This window comes from Dendrobates tinctorius, unplaced genomic scaffold (genome assembly GCF_039654945.1).
Source record: "Dendrobates tinctorius isolate UK_male_01 unplaced genomic scaffold, ASM3965494v1 ptg000009l, whole genome shotgun sequence".
NCBI lineage: Eukaryota > Metazoa > Chordata > Amphibia > Anura > Dendrobatidae > Dendrobates > Dendrobates tinctorius.
The window spans coordinates 26,675,119-26,689,215 of record NW_027361677.1 but is presented as its reverse complement, the minus strand read 5'-3'; the positions used below and the strand labels follow the sequence as shown (position 1 = coordinate 26,689,215).

The 14,097-nt window shown below is 43.3% G+C and overlaps 1 long non-coding RNA gene across 1 annotated transcript in view; it reads right to left on the bottom strand.

Moving 5' to 3' along the window:
• Window positions 1-14,097, bottom strand: part of LOC141095472 (uncharacterized) — a 259,839-nt gene that overhangs the window by 165,219 nt on the left and 80,523 nt on the right. The window contains exon 5 of the long non-coding RNA XR_012233397.1: window positions 7,720-7,774. This is a non-coding gene — a long non-coding RNA (uncharacterized lncRNA). The remainder of the gene's footprint in view (window positions 1-7,719; window positions 7,775-14,097) is intronic.

The window sequence follows — 14,097 nt, the reverse complement described above, 5'->3', positions numbered from 1 at the left end:
AGAAGAGAAGGGGGCCAAGGACTGAGCCCTGAGCTACCCCGACAGCGAGAGGAAGAGGAGATAACGTGGAGCCAGAGAACAAAACACTGAAGGAGCCGTCAGAAAGATAGGAAGAGAACCAGGAGAGAGCGGTGTCCTTAATGCCTAGTGACTGGAGCCTAGAGAGTAGAAGATGGTGGTCAACAGTGTCGAAAGATGCAGATAGGTCAAGAAGAATGAGCAGAGAGTGTTGACTGTTACGTTTTGCTGTCAGAAGGTCATTGGTCACCTTGATGAGTGCAGTTTCAGTCGAATGTAGGGGGCGGAAGTCGGACTGTGAAGGGTCTAGGAGGGAGTGAGTGGAGAGGTAATGGGTAAGGCGGGAGTAAACTTGGCGCTCCAAAAGTTTAGCGATGAAGGGGAGATTGGAGACTGGTCTGTAGTTGTTTGTGCAGGATGGGTCGAGAGCGGGTTTCTTTAGTAATGGAGTAACAATGGCGTGTTTGAAGGAGGATGGGAAAATGCCAGAGGAGAGGGAGAGATTAAAGATTGCAGTTAGGTGAGTTGTGACGACTAGAGAGAGAGACTGGAGGAGATGTGAGGGAATGGGGTCGGTACTGCATGTGGTCGGACGAGAAGAAGAGAGGAGTCTGGAGACTTCTTCTGTGATGGGATCAAATGTGGAAAGTGAGCCAGGGGAGATGCAGGAAGGGATGGGAGTCACAGCACTTGGTGGTTAGGAGCAAATTTCCTGACGGGAAGTTAATTGGATGAATTTTAGTTAGGTTAGTAAATGGCAGGATTTCCAATGAGGATGTGTTCATCACATGTCCAGTTTTTTATTCCCGTTTTTAAATCTTTCTGGAGAGTAGAAAAAAAAATGGCTTGAAAAGTTCAATTACAAGGTCCATTCACTGAAATGACTTCTAGAGTGTCCGAATATGTTTTTATTTCATTATGCATCCTTTCCTTTAACACTTTCATGACCGATGACATATATACGGTATTTATTATACACACATACATGTCATCTGTCATGTCCCTGCCTTTGATGCAAGCTATGGCGCTGAACCTGCATCTTTCCCCGCACTTGATGGCTGATTTAATCACCCCTCAAGTGCCTCCAACAGCCGCAGGTGGATCCCCGATCCACCCGCGGCTGTAAACAATTTTAAATGCAGTTGTCAATCACTGACTGTGGCGTTTTAAACAAGCTCTCCAGAAGTGCGTCACAAGTCCTGCCCATTGACGCCCCTGTCACGTGATCGCAGGGCGCCAATAGGTTGTCATAATATAAATGGAAAACATGGAAGAGCCACGCTGCTAGTGAATGAGGGCATTTCAGATTCACATTAAAAGATTCTGCAGTTTTTATTTTGTCTACACGTTTCGAAGTACCATACTTCTTCCTTAGGACAAGAACTAGAATCCAGTTAACAAGATGCAGCTACATTTATACTGATGGAATTAAAATTTTAAAAAAAAAGTGCTGCCAAGGACCAGACACATGATGTATCAAACTTCATCTGGACATTTTATCAGTGCAAATGGTTGAGAGGGAATAATGGTAATACGGTATTAAAAAGAAACAATCACTGCATATGATAAACTAAACACTGTTTAAATAAAAACAAGTATGAATGCATATATGCTGCGGTTGTTTATGTCTATCAATTAAAATGATATGCTAAGTGGTGTGAGAAGGTTGATATACAAAGGTGGGCTAGATGGGATCTCAGGACAGCCGGTGGTCTGTTGAGGGCAGAGCAGAGTCCTGCAGTGCGCAGGTGCCGGGAAAGGTCTGGCGCAGGCGTACTGCAGTATTCTGCTCTGCCCTCAACAGGTCAAAGCAGAGCACCTGCGCGAGAGCCACGACAGGAAGGAAAGAAGAGGACGGCATCGTATGAAGATGGGAGGCGCCGGACCGGACAGCGACACCATTGGACCGGACCTGTACGCCTGGGTTACATCGGGGGCTTATCTACAGCATTACAGAATGCTGTAGATAAGCACCTAATGTCGGTGCCGGCAGCTCATATTCAAAAAAAAGGGGTGACAGATTCCCTTTAATAGTCGGTGCATACTGCAGTATTCTGCTCTGCCCTCAACAGGTCAAAGCAGAGCACCTGCGCGAGAGCCACGACAGGAAGGAAAGAAGAGGACGGCATCGTATGAAGATGGGAGGCGCCGGACCGGACAGCGACACCATTGGACCGGACCTGTACGCCTGGGTTACATCGGGGGCTTATCTACAGCTTTACAGAATGCTGTAGATAAGCACCTAATGTCGGTGCCGGCAGCTCATATTCGAAAAAAGGGGTGACAAATTCTCTTTAAACAAAAGTAAAAAGGGGAAAAAAATAAAAATATTGAAAAAAAAAAACCAGAAAAATTTCAAATCACCCCACTTTTTGCCCCATTGAAAATAACACCATAAAAAATAGACATTTGGTATTGTTGCGTTCAGAAATGTTCAATCAAAATATAAAGTAAATTAATCCGATTGGTAAACAGTTTTTCGGTAGGCGCAACATTACAATAAAATGCAATAATAGGCGATCAAAACATCGTATCTACCCCAAGATGGTATCAGTAAAAAAACGCAGCTCGGGGCGCAAAATATAAGCCCTCACCCAGCCGCAGATCACAAACACTGGAAACGCTACGGGTCCTGGAAAATGGCGACAAGCTCAAAAACTTTTTTTCAGACAAATTTCGGAATTTTTTTTTCACACTTTAATAAATTAATAATGTTTGGTATCTGACTACTCGTACAGACCTGGGGAAACATTTAGTGCCAGGTCAGTTTTGCCATTTAGTGAATATGGTAAATACTATAAATGGTAAATAAAAAAAATCCCAAAAATCAATTGTGGGATTGCACTTTTTTTGCAATTTCACCGCACTTTGAATTTTTATTTTCAGTTTTTCAGTACACTATATGGTAAAATCAATGGTGTCATTCAAAAGTATAACTTGTCCCGCCGAAAAAAAGCCTACATGTCACTAAATTGACGAGAAAAATAAAAAATGTTATGGCTCTTGGAAGAAGGTGAGGAAAGAAGCGAAACGGAAAATTGCCATGGGGTGAAGGGGTTATGTACTGGATTATGTAGTACAAGCATTGAAATATATAGAATAAGTGATCAAATGTTTGCAAATTCAAACTCTTTAGGGAGATTGGAGAGAAACAAAACATAAACAAAACTAAACAAACAAAAATATGATAAAAAATAAATTAAGTATTGCTACATTTACAAAAGTCCAATCCATTAAACTATAAACTTATTTAATCAGTTGGGCAAATGCCTGTAAACGCCAGCAATAAAAAAGATTTGAGCCACCTTGCCCTCATAAATTCGCTAAAGTTATCCAAAATGATGACACACACACAAAAAAATTATTCACATACTTCCTTCATAAATACAAGGTCTGTGCATTAAGTTACCAATACATTTTTCCTTTATTACAACTTTTTCAAGCTTTCTTTGCACAAAGAAAAAGGAAAAGGTGCCAACAGGTAAAATGACGGATCATTCGGGATTACGGTACTCCCCAAGTGGCTGCAGTATTTGTTCCTCTACTGTTTAAATAAGCTACCTCCTTCCAAACTTGCAGCACAAACCCATTCAGTGCCCTCTACCATTTCCAACTCAATTAAAAAAAGAAAAAAAAAAAAAAACTTACATTTTGGGAAAAAAAAATTTTTTTCCTCTCACATTCCTCTTATTGCATCTCAAATTTCCATTATGCTGGATCTAGCACCCATTGGATCTTTATAGCAGGCAAAGAGCAAAAAAAAAAGTTTGATGTGCGCCATGATGAACCAATAATTACAATCAATCAGTCTGATAGCCGTAGCTTTGCATTAAAGCGAGGATCGTGAAGATTTTTTTTGTGCCCTCAACAAAGCAACGTTGTAAAATATAGCTTTATTGTGTAATTCTCGAGTGTATTGCAGGTATCAAGTACACAGAGTAAAGTATAGTTTAGCATGTCAAAAGTTGCTCATCTCAAATGCAGGATGCATTCAGATCCCACCAATCCACAAATGAGCGACCACCACTCCATTCACTTCTATGGGACTAACAGAACAACTATCTCCATTAATCCCACAGAATTAAATAAAGCTGAGGTAGTACTACTACTCTATCTCACATAGGACTTTGGATGCAGATTCTCAGGGTCGGTCAGGCGAAAATACATTTATCATCCATCCTGTATGAAAAAAAACAAATCTGGCAGTAGTATCAACCCTCCTAAGTCATCTATATGGTCATAGAAAATTGAACAAAATGATACCTTGATACACCACTATTCAAAAGTTTGGGGCCACCCAGACAATTTTGTGTTTATCAAGAAAACTCCTACTTTTATTAATCAAATGAGTTGCCAAATGAATGTAAATTCTAGTCCAGACATTGACAAGGTTAAAAAAAAAAAAGATTTTTATTTGAAATAATAATTTTCTCCTTCAAACTTTGCTTTCGTCAGAGAATGCTCCCTATGCAGCAATTACAGCATTGCAAACCTTTGGCATTCTAGGAGTTAATTTGATGAGGTAATCAGGAGAAATTTCACCCCACTCTGGAAAGAAGCCGCTCCCACAAGTTGGTTTGGCTTGATGGGCACTTTTTGCGTACCATACGGTCAAGCTGCTCCCACAACAGCTTAATGGGGTTGAGATCTGGTGACTGCGCTGGCCACTCAGTTACAGATAGAATATCAGCTGCCTGCTTCTTCCCTAAATAGTTCTTGCTTAATTTAGAGGTGTGCTTTGGGTCATTGTCCTGTTGTAGGATGAAATTGGCTCCAATCAAGCGTTGTCCACAGGGTATGGCATGGCGTTGCACAATGGAGTGATAGCCTTCCTTATTCAAAATCCCTTTTACCTTGTACAAATCTCCCACTTTACCAGAACCAAAGCAACCGCAGACCATCACATTAGCTCCACCATGCTTGACAGATGGCGTCAGGCACTCTTCTAGCATCTGTTCAGTTGTTCTGCGTCTCACAAATGTTCTTCTGTGTGATCCAAACACCTCAAACTTGGAATCGTCTGTCCAGAACACTTTTTACCAATATTCCTCTGTCCAATGTCTGTGTTCTTTTGCCCATATTAATCTTTTCCTTTTATTTGCCATTCTCAGATATGGCTTTTTCTTTGCCACACTGCCCTGAAGGCCAGCATCCTGGAGTTGCCTCTTCACTGTAGAAGTTGACACTGGCGGTTTTTGTGTGCTATTTAATGAATCTGCCAGTTGAGGACCTGTGAGGTGTCGATTTCTCAAACTACAGACTCTTAAGGCCCCGTCACACTAAACGATTTCCCAGCGATCCCACGAACGATACAACACGATGGGATCGCTGGGACATCGTTAGACAGCCCCAGCGATCAGGGCCAGTGACGCTGGACGCTGGTTGCTAATGTAAACCCGGGATACCCAATGTTTACATTAGCAACCAGCATCGCTGATCGCTGGTCTCTCACTGCCACACGCAGCAATGCGCGCTGGGCAGCGGGAGACCAGCGATCGAAAAACGGCCCAGGCTGCTCGAGCACGATCAGCGATAACCGGCAGGGGGGGCCGGTCGCTGATCCCCGTCACACACAGCGATCTTGCTGGCGAGATCGCTGATGTGTCACAAAATCAGCGATTGTCTAGTTGCTCAGTTGTGCAGCGGGGCCTCCCACTTCTCTTTCTACTCTGGTTAGAGCCTGTTTGTGCTCTCCTCTGAAGGGAGTAGTACACACCGTTGTAGGAAATCTTCAGTTTCTTGGCAATTTCTCGCTTGGAAGAGCCTTCATTTCTAAGAACAAGAATAGACTGTCGAGTTTCACATGAAAGTTCTTTTTTTTTGGCCATTTTGAGAGTTTAATGGAACCAACAAATGTAATGCTTCAGATTCTCAACTAGCTCAAAGGAAGGTCAGGTTTATAGCTTCTCTAATCAGCCAAAATGTTTTGAGCTGTGCTAACATACTTTCACAAGGGTTTTCAAGGGTATTCTAACCATCCATTAGCCTTCTTACACAGTTGGCAAACACAAAATACCATAAGAATACTGGAGTGATGGTTGTTCGAAATGGGCCTCTATACACCTATGAAGATACTGCATTACAAACCAGACGTTTGCAGCTAGAATAGTCATTTACCACACTAACAATGTATAGAGTGTATTCTTGAATAATTTAATGTTAGCTTCATTGGAAAATACTGTGCTTTTCTTTCAAAAATAAGGACATTTCTAAGTGACCCTAAACTTTTGAACGGTAGTGTATCTGCGATCCGATGTCTTATTCCAGAGTAATCCTCATTTTATTTAATATGCTAATGAGCTGTTATGATCTATAGGCCGGATATAGATTTCCCCGAGAATCTGCTTCCAGAGATTATTTTAAATGAAAAAGGATGTTACCAGTGTGAGATATGTAGATCAGGAGGGCAGACTGTCAGTCATTACATGTCTCACACTGGCAATGCCTCATTTCATGTACAATAAGCTCTGGAAGCAGATTCTCACAGAGATCTATGTCCAGCCCATAGATCTTAACAGCTCATCTTCATATTAGGAAAAAAGGAGATTTCTCTGGATTAAGACATCAGATTGCAGATATCAAGGTCTAATTTTATTCAACTTTTGCTTAACGGAGTGCTCCTGTATTCTATATGAGAGAGAAACTTCAGGTGGTTGCTTATCTCAGAGAGAACAAAAGTATCGGCAGTCCGAAATCGGGCATGCCACATCCTTATCTCCCCCAACAATTAGTTGTCCAGGCCCCCAATTCACATTAAACAGTTAGAAACCGATGAGATCAGCGGGCTCAACCAACATTAGTTGGGTCCCTGTCCTGCTCTGCCCTTTTCTATATTGAGGTCGTCTGACACAAGGTGAAGTTTTAATACTAGACATAGAACTGTCCCAATTGAGTACACCTTTTCGCAGAGGGATTGCTTTTACTCTTTTTTGATCAAAATAGCTTCTTATGTTATTTACATGTACCATTACTATTTACTTACTACAGAGTATATGTTCATTTTGCTTTTTTCTTGTTTTTTGTCACTTTTTAATATATATGGGAATCCTTAGAACATAATTCTCATATACAGTAATTTGTGCTACTTATATTATCTATTAAACAAGATAAAGTTGCTAGAAAGTACAATGACCATTCAAGTGGTTTGCAATTAGTTTCAGATAGAAATGGAAACATGACTAAAAAAGAAAAAAAAAATGTATTTTTACTTGTAATGTATATATTAAAAAAATAATTATTGCTTTAATTTTGACACCAGAAGGCTTTCAATCTGATTACCTGTTCTATGACATTTATCCATCACGCTACATTCTACCTACGATATTAGGAAAAAATCAAGTTCTAAGTGATTAGTGTTTCTCTTTTGGGAAGTTTTCCCCATTAGCAGTAAATTACGCATGCATTTCTTCTGCCCTATTTCAAAATAAAAACTTGAGTCGACATCAACAGCCTTGATGATAGTCAAGCTACCTGAAATGAAATGAAAGTGTAACGCATGCAAATACTCTCCCCTCGGGGGGTCGCTATATATTAATGTATTAGTTTGCCAACATTAAGATCAAAACGTAAAAAAGCAACAAATACATCCTAAAAAAATTTTCAGCAGATTTTCTATTAATGATATGCAAGGAGCAGGGTATAAAACATTAAATCGGCATGAAGCCTTGATATGTCAATTGTAATATCTCCAGATTTGCTTACCTCCGTTTTCCTGTTTTAGATGAGCTTGCCTAGAGCGTTCTAGCCTCGAGACGATCTGCTCAAGATGGAAAAAAAGGAAAAGGGAAAAAAAAAAAACAGAGAAAAATAAATAAATAAAACCTAGGTTAACAGATGGATAAGGACCATAGTCTGTTGCAGTAAGTTAAAAAACAGCCTAGAAAGGAAAAACGGGAACTAAAGTGTTGGAGATGGGATGCTTCAAAATAACAGAGGTGCAATTTCAAGCCTGTAGGCCTGACCCTGAAACCTGTTAAATATGCAGCTTAAAAGAAGAAAAAAAAATAGATGAAAAAACAACATGGTAAAATAACTCATATGTTTTTGCCATGTTCCAAGGGTTTTAAATCCTTAACTAACAAAAGCTAACATTTTTAGATCATGCCCGTTTTGAAAGGGTTGGCTATTTTTATTATTTGACATCATCATATTCCGCAGCGCTTTATAGACATCATCATCACTGTCCCCATTGGGGCTCACAATCTAAATTCCCTATCAGTATGTCCAAGAGTCATGTCCCTTGTTAGGCTGGTTTCACATTCGCGTTAAAACAACGCTGCGCCCTGCGTCGTTAAGCCCCGCCCCGATCCGGCTCCCTGCCCGCCCCATCCGGGATCACCGCCTACTTTCGCATTTGCACGCATGCGATCGGCGCACCCTATCTTTAGCATAGGGTGCGCAGATCATGCGCTGCCAGTGTGGAAGTAGCGTGCTGCGCACTTTTGACGGTGCGCCGTGTGCGCCGAAATGCAACATGCTGCATTTCGGCACGCACGGCGCACCGTCAAAAGTGCGCAGCACGCTACTTTCACACTGGCAGCGCATGATCTGCGCACCCTATGCTAAAGATAGGGTGCGCCGATCGCATGCGTGCAAATGCGAAAGTAGGCGGTGATCCCGGATGGGGCGGGTAGGGAGCCGGATCGGGGCGGGGCTTAACGACGCAGCGTTGTTTTAACGCGAATGTGAAACCAGCCTTAGTCTTTTTAACGAAAGACTTCGAAGTTGCCCACTATCAACACTAGAAAACATGGACATCCAGATCTCCAGCCATAATATGAAGACCTCCCCCATTAGGGTATTCCTTTTGTATAGTTGCATGCTAATAGGGGAGGAAAGAGGATGTTGGAGCTACTACCTCACTTTGATATAGTCTGGGCAGTCCTCTTTAAATAACCAGTACATTTTGGTGGCATGTTCAGATTTCCGAGGTATCCTAGTCAATGGACGATCATGAAGTTCATGTTTGTGCCGAGTTTCTCCAGCTGTTTTTATTCTAATCATTAGTTGGAGGTGCAGAATATGGCAATCCCTACTATTACATTCATAGGCCTTGATGTAAAATAATGTATAAATTTGTCTAATGCTTGGAAAGCCCCTTTAAAAAAATCTTATTAATTTCAGACATCCCTGAAAAAATATTTAGATTTGAGAGTCCTCAGTGGTTGATACCTTTTAATGGGGAACTGAAAAGCTGGTAACAAATTGGAACGTTTCAAGACTATTCAGGTCTCTTCATCAGGCATAGAATGATTCTATGCCTGATGAAGAGACCTGAGTAGTCTCGAAAGCTTGCAATTTGTTACCATCTTTTCAGGTAACCATTAAAATGTATCAACCACTGAGGACTCTCAAATCTAATTTTTGTTTCTATCTACTGGTTAACACGGTACAAAGATGTATATCTTTCCTGTAGTCACCCCTGAAGACAGTTTAGTCCACAAGCTCAGCTGTGCAAAACAGCAAGTAGTTCTTTAGTTATTCTCCCAGGTCCAGCGCCGTGTCTCCTGGGGTCTCCATGGATCGGCTGGAGCTTGTGCTGTCTACATTGGCTGAGCTTCTGGAGATCAGAAATTGGCTTTAGCGCTGTCAATGTTGCATGGTCGCTGCAGTCAGTCAACAACCACTGAAGCAGCGGCGAAGATGTAGTGCCGGACCCAAGGAGGGTAAGTAAACCTCATTTTGTTATTTTACACAACACAGGGGGCAACTCATTTAAGGGTACATTCACATGTACTAGAATTGATTTGAGCAAATAAAATCTGCAGTGGATTATAGTAAGTACCAAGAGGCAATAATATTAGATTTTACAAACTTCCATCCACTTGGACATGTGCAATGGATTTTCCAATCGACAGCATTTCAATTTCTGATGTGGACTTTGACAGCAAATTTCATCTTTTTCTATGTGGCAGAGGTTAAATTCATAATGAATCTGCGGCAAAATTTGCACATGTGGATTTGGCTGCAGATTCATCCCAAATCTGATCTGTGGCACAATCTGCATCTTACCACCTTAAAGGAACAACACCTTAATAAACCTCAAGCAGGTTTTCTCCCGGAGATGGCAAAAAATAAAAAAAATACATATATAACAAAGCAACTATCGAAGCTGCGTGTGTGTTTGTAGCATGTATGGCTAAAGAAGCTTGAATTACAGGTGCAATTATGCATAATTTAAGGGTGGTGAGAAATTGCTACCACAAAATGTATCCACACCCGTGGTTTTTTTCTTTCCTTTCTCTTCCTTTGTTAATTAAACGCTGAGAGGAGAGCTTAAGGGCTTTATGAAACATCCCACACCTCGGGTGTGTGAAAAATATGGTTACACCCAAACAGCATTCATGTTTTATTAATTTGATAGGCAGACTCTTATTTTTTTTATTATGCTGCCTCTGGAATATTACTAATATACATGTATATAGCTATATCTGCATGCGTACATATGGCTGAGAGTCTGACAAAAAGCCTCCTGGGTGTTTTGCTGCAAGACAGGACTCAGAAATTTGATTGGTGGCCACAAATAACAATGAACCTGTTCTGACTACAAACGCCTGGTGGATGATTATCAGGTATATTCTAAAGCCGTCATTAGCTGTAAATGAGAAATGGACATAAATGAGGGTGGGATGTATATTACAGAAGCATTATGTGCAAAGTAGTGCACGGAGTATATGAAATATCAAATCAGAGAACAAAATTGTGGGGCAGAGAACAGAACCAGATTTGTAAATCCATAAGAAGAGATGTAGATGCTGGGAGATGGGAGGTGGATCTCAGGACTTCTGACCAGCAATCACAGATTGGAAGTGGCTGCTAGACAGGGCCCAGCGAAATGATTTGCACCTTTATTTGTTGCAAATTGAATGTGTCTTATTATGCTCTGGGGTCTCATCAAAACCCAGATTATAATAAACAGATTAAAGAAAAAAAAAAAAAGTATAATCTTCTCTTCCTGTCCGTCATCTATCCAGCCCATCTCTGCTCTAGTCCAGTCTTCACACCACCGCTTCGGTCTACTACGTCCCGACATCTGTAGCCCTTCTGTGCTTGAATACGCATAAAAATCTTGCATGAGACAGCTTGACATTTTGAAGCCTAGCTTTAGGGGGATGCATCAGAATGGACCGAGGCGAAAGGCAAGCCCGGACGCCTGCCCCAAAGGGGCTACAGGGAGGGCGCACATGACTAAGGAGGGATGCTAGGCCTGAGGGTTAGTGAAGGGTTAAGGTGTAGTGCTTTTGTGTTTGTGGGGAAGGTGTGGGTTGGAGCTATGGGGCTTATGGTGCAATGTGAGTTGGCAGGGAGTGGTCAGTTGTGGGATGGATATATAGGGCAAAACTGTGGGGGGATGGTCATTCCTTACCTTGCAGACGTCCGGAATCGTCAGCCCCTCACATCTGGGACTTCAGCTTGAATCTTTGGATCCAGAAGATGGAATACCTCGTGGCACAGATGAAGAGGATGATGGAGCAGCGTGGCCATCAGTGGATGAAGGAACAGCTGCAGCGATGGTCCGGTGATGGCGACGGCGGTGAAGATGGGACCCCTCCGCCTCCGAAGCGGCAGCGACGATCACGGCCTCCTGAGCACCTCAGTCCGGAGTTAAGTTTGCAGCGGAGGATGAGCCCCATTAGCAGACCTGTTGCAGAAGACATCGCGGGGCCGGAGCCAGAAGTCGAGAAGCAGGCAGCAAGGCAGCGGGGCGGTGAGTGACGTGGCCGGCCTCCCCTCCATTTCGGATCGCGTCACACAGTGATGACGCGCACGTCGCGGCCATGTTACCCGGCGTGGTCACCTGACCCGGCGCAGTCATCGGCATCGGTGGACGGCGGTGACGTGACGCGGCAAGGAGCCCGGTGGCGAGGTGGTGTGTCATGTCACCGGCCTCATTTCCTTTCTCGCGGCGCTGGGGGGAAGCGGGCGGTGGCACGGTCATGTGGCCACCCTTCAGCAGCCAAGGGCCACAGGTCATGTGGTCCGGCGTCGCGTTCCCCCGGCATTGGGTGCCAGATTCAGGAGGTGCTGCCTGCGGCTGGAGCGCCAACCTCCCCCCCGTTTGAGGCTCCGAGCCGGTGGCTTTTTGCCAAGCGTTCCCGGACGGACAGTCGGTTTGGGCGCTGGCGCTGCGGCCCAGGAGGGCTGCAGTCGTCGTAGATCCATGGAGGAGATCGCAGTTGCGGTGCTCGACGTGGAGGACACGTGACGGCTGTTCCGTGGGGTTCCACGGGGTCAGCCTAGTAAGTAAGGCTCACTTAAACCTTTATTAATGTCTTGATTTTATTGGTTGGGAAGGGTGTTGCTACGTATGGTTTCGCACTAGGATAGTAGTTGGTTTGTCACGGGGTTTCGGAACGATGCACGGCTGGTCCATGTGGCCAGCGTTCGAATCTGTGAGGGAATGGTTGCTTTCGGTCCAGGAGGCCGTTTTGTGCACTTCATGAGTGTTGGGTGGTTTTTATTTTCATGCTAGTTTGTTTTCATGATAGTGGGTATATCTATAGTAAGTAAGGCTCACTAAGGCACATTTAAACCTTTATTAATGTCTAGATTGTATTGGTTGGGAAGGGTGTTGCTACGTATGGTTTCGCACTAGGATAGTAGTTGGTTTGTCACGGGGTTTCGGAACGATGCACGGCTGGTCCATGTGGACAGCGTTCGAATCTGTGAGGGAATGGTTGCTTTGTGGTCCAGGAGGCTGTTTTGCGCACTTCATGAGTGTTGAGAGGTATTTTTTAATTTCATGCTAGTTTGCTTTTATGATAGTGGGTATATCTATAGGTGACGACATCATTTTATTTTGGTTGGTATAATTGTGCTTGCATTCTCTGGGTGTTTGTGTATGACTGGTGGTGATTCCATGGCGGTTTGTGAGTAATTCAGGTGGTGATACGGATATTGGCAGAGGCAGAGCGGTAGTGGATAGCCATATCCATGCCGGTTTTATGGTTTATTGTTATAGGCATGGGGTCTTTTGGCTGGAGGATTATCGCCGCGCCTAGTATTTGATAAGGGTTTGATGGTAGTTCACTGATGTGGTGAGCAGTTTTATCGCCGCGCCTAGTATTTGATAAGGGTTTGATGGTAGTTCACTGATGTGGTGAGCAGTTTTATCGCCGCGCCTAGTATTTCATAAGGGTTTGATGGTAGTTCACTGATGTGGTGTGCAGTTTTATCGCCGCGCCTAGTATTTGATAAGGGTTTGATGGTAGTTCACTGATTTGGTGAGCAGTTTTATCGCCTCGCCTAGTATTTGATAAGGGTTTGATGGTAGTTCACTGATGTGGTGTGCAGTTTTATCGCCGCGCCTAGTATTTGATAAGGGTTTGATGGTAGTTCACTGATGTGGTGAGCAGTTTTATCGCCGCGCCTAGTATTTGATAAGGGTTTGATGGTAGTTCACTGATGTGGTGTGCAGTTTTATCGCCGCGTCTAGTATTTGATAAGGGTTTGATGGTAGTTCACTGATGTGGTGAGCAGTTTTATCGCCGCGTCTAGTATTTGATAAGGGTTTGATGGTAGTTCACTGATGTGGTGAGCAGTTTTATCGCCGCGCCTAGTATTTGATAAGGGTTTGATGGTAGTTCACTGATGTGGTGAGCAGTTTTATCGCCTCACCTAGTATTTGATAAGGGTTTGATGGTAGTTCACTGATGTGGTGTGCAGTTTTATCGCCGCGCCTAGTATTTGATAAGGGTTTGATGGTAGTTCACTGATGTGGTGAGCAGTTTTATCGCCGCGCCTAGTATTTGATAAGGGTTTGATGGTAGTTCACTGATGTGGTGTGCAGTTTTATCGCCGCGCCTAGTATTTGATAAGGGTTTGATGGTAGTTCACTGATGTGGTGAGCAGTTTTATCGCCGTGCCTAGTATTTGATAAGGGTTTGATGGTAGTTCACTGATGTGGTGAGCAGTTTTATCGCCGCGCCTAGTATTTGATAAGGGTTGGATGGCAGTTCACTGACGTCGTGAGCAGTTTGGGGAGTGCACCGGGCGGCTTAATCTTTCACGTTACAGTGGGGTGTGTGCTATTGCTGGTCAGAGGTGAGGGGGTAGGTGGTCGAGTTTTCATTACGGTGT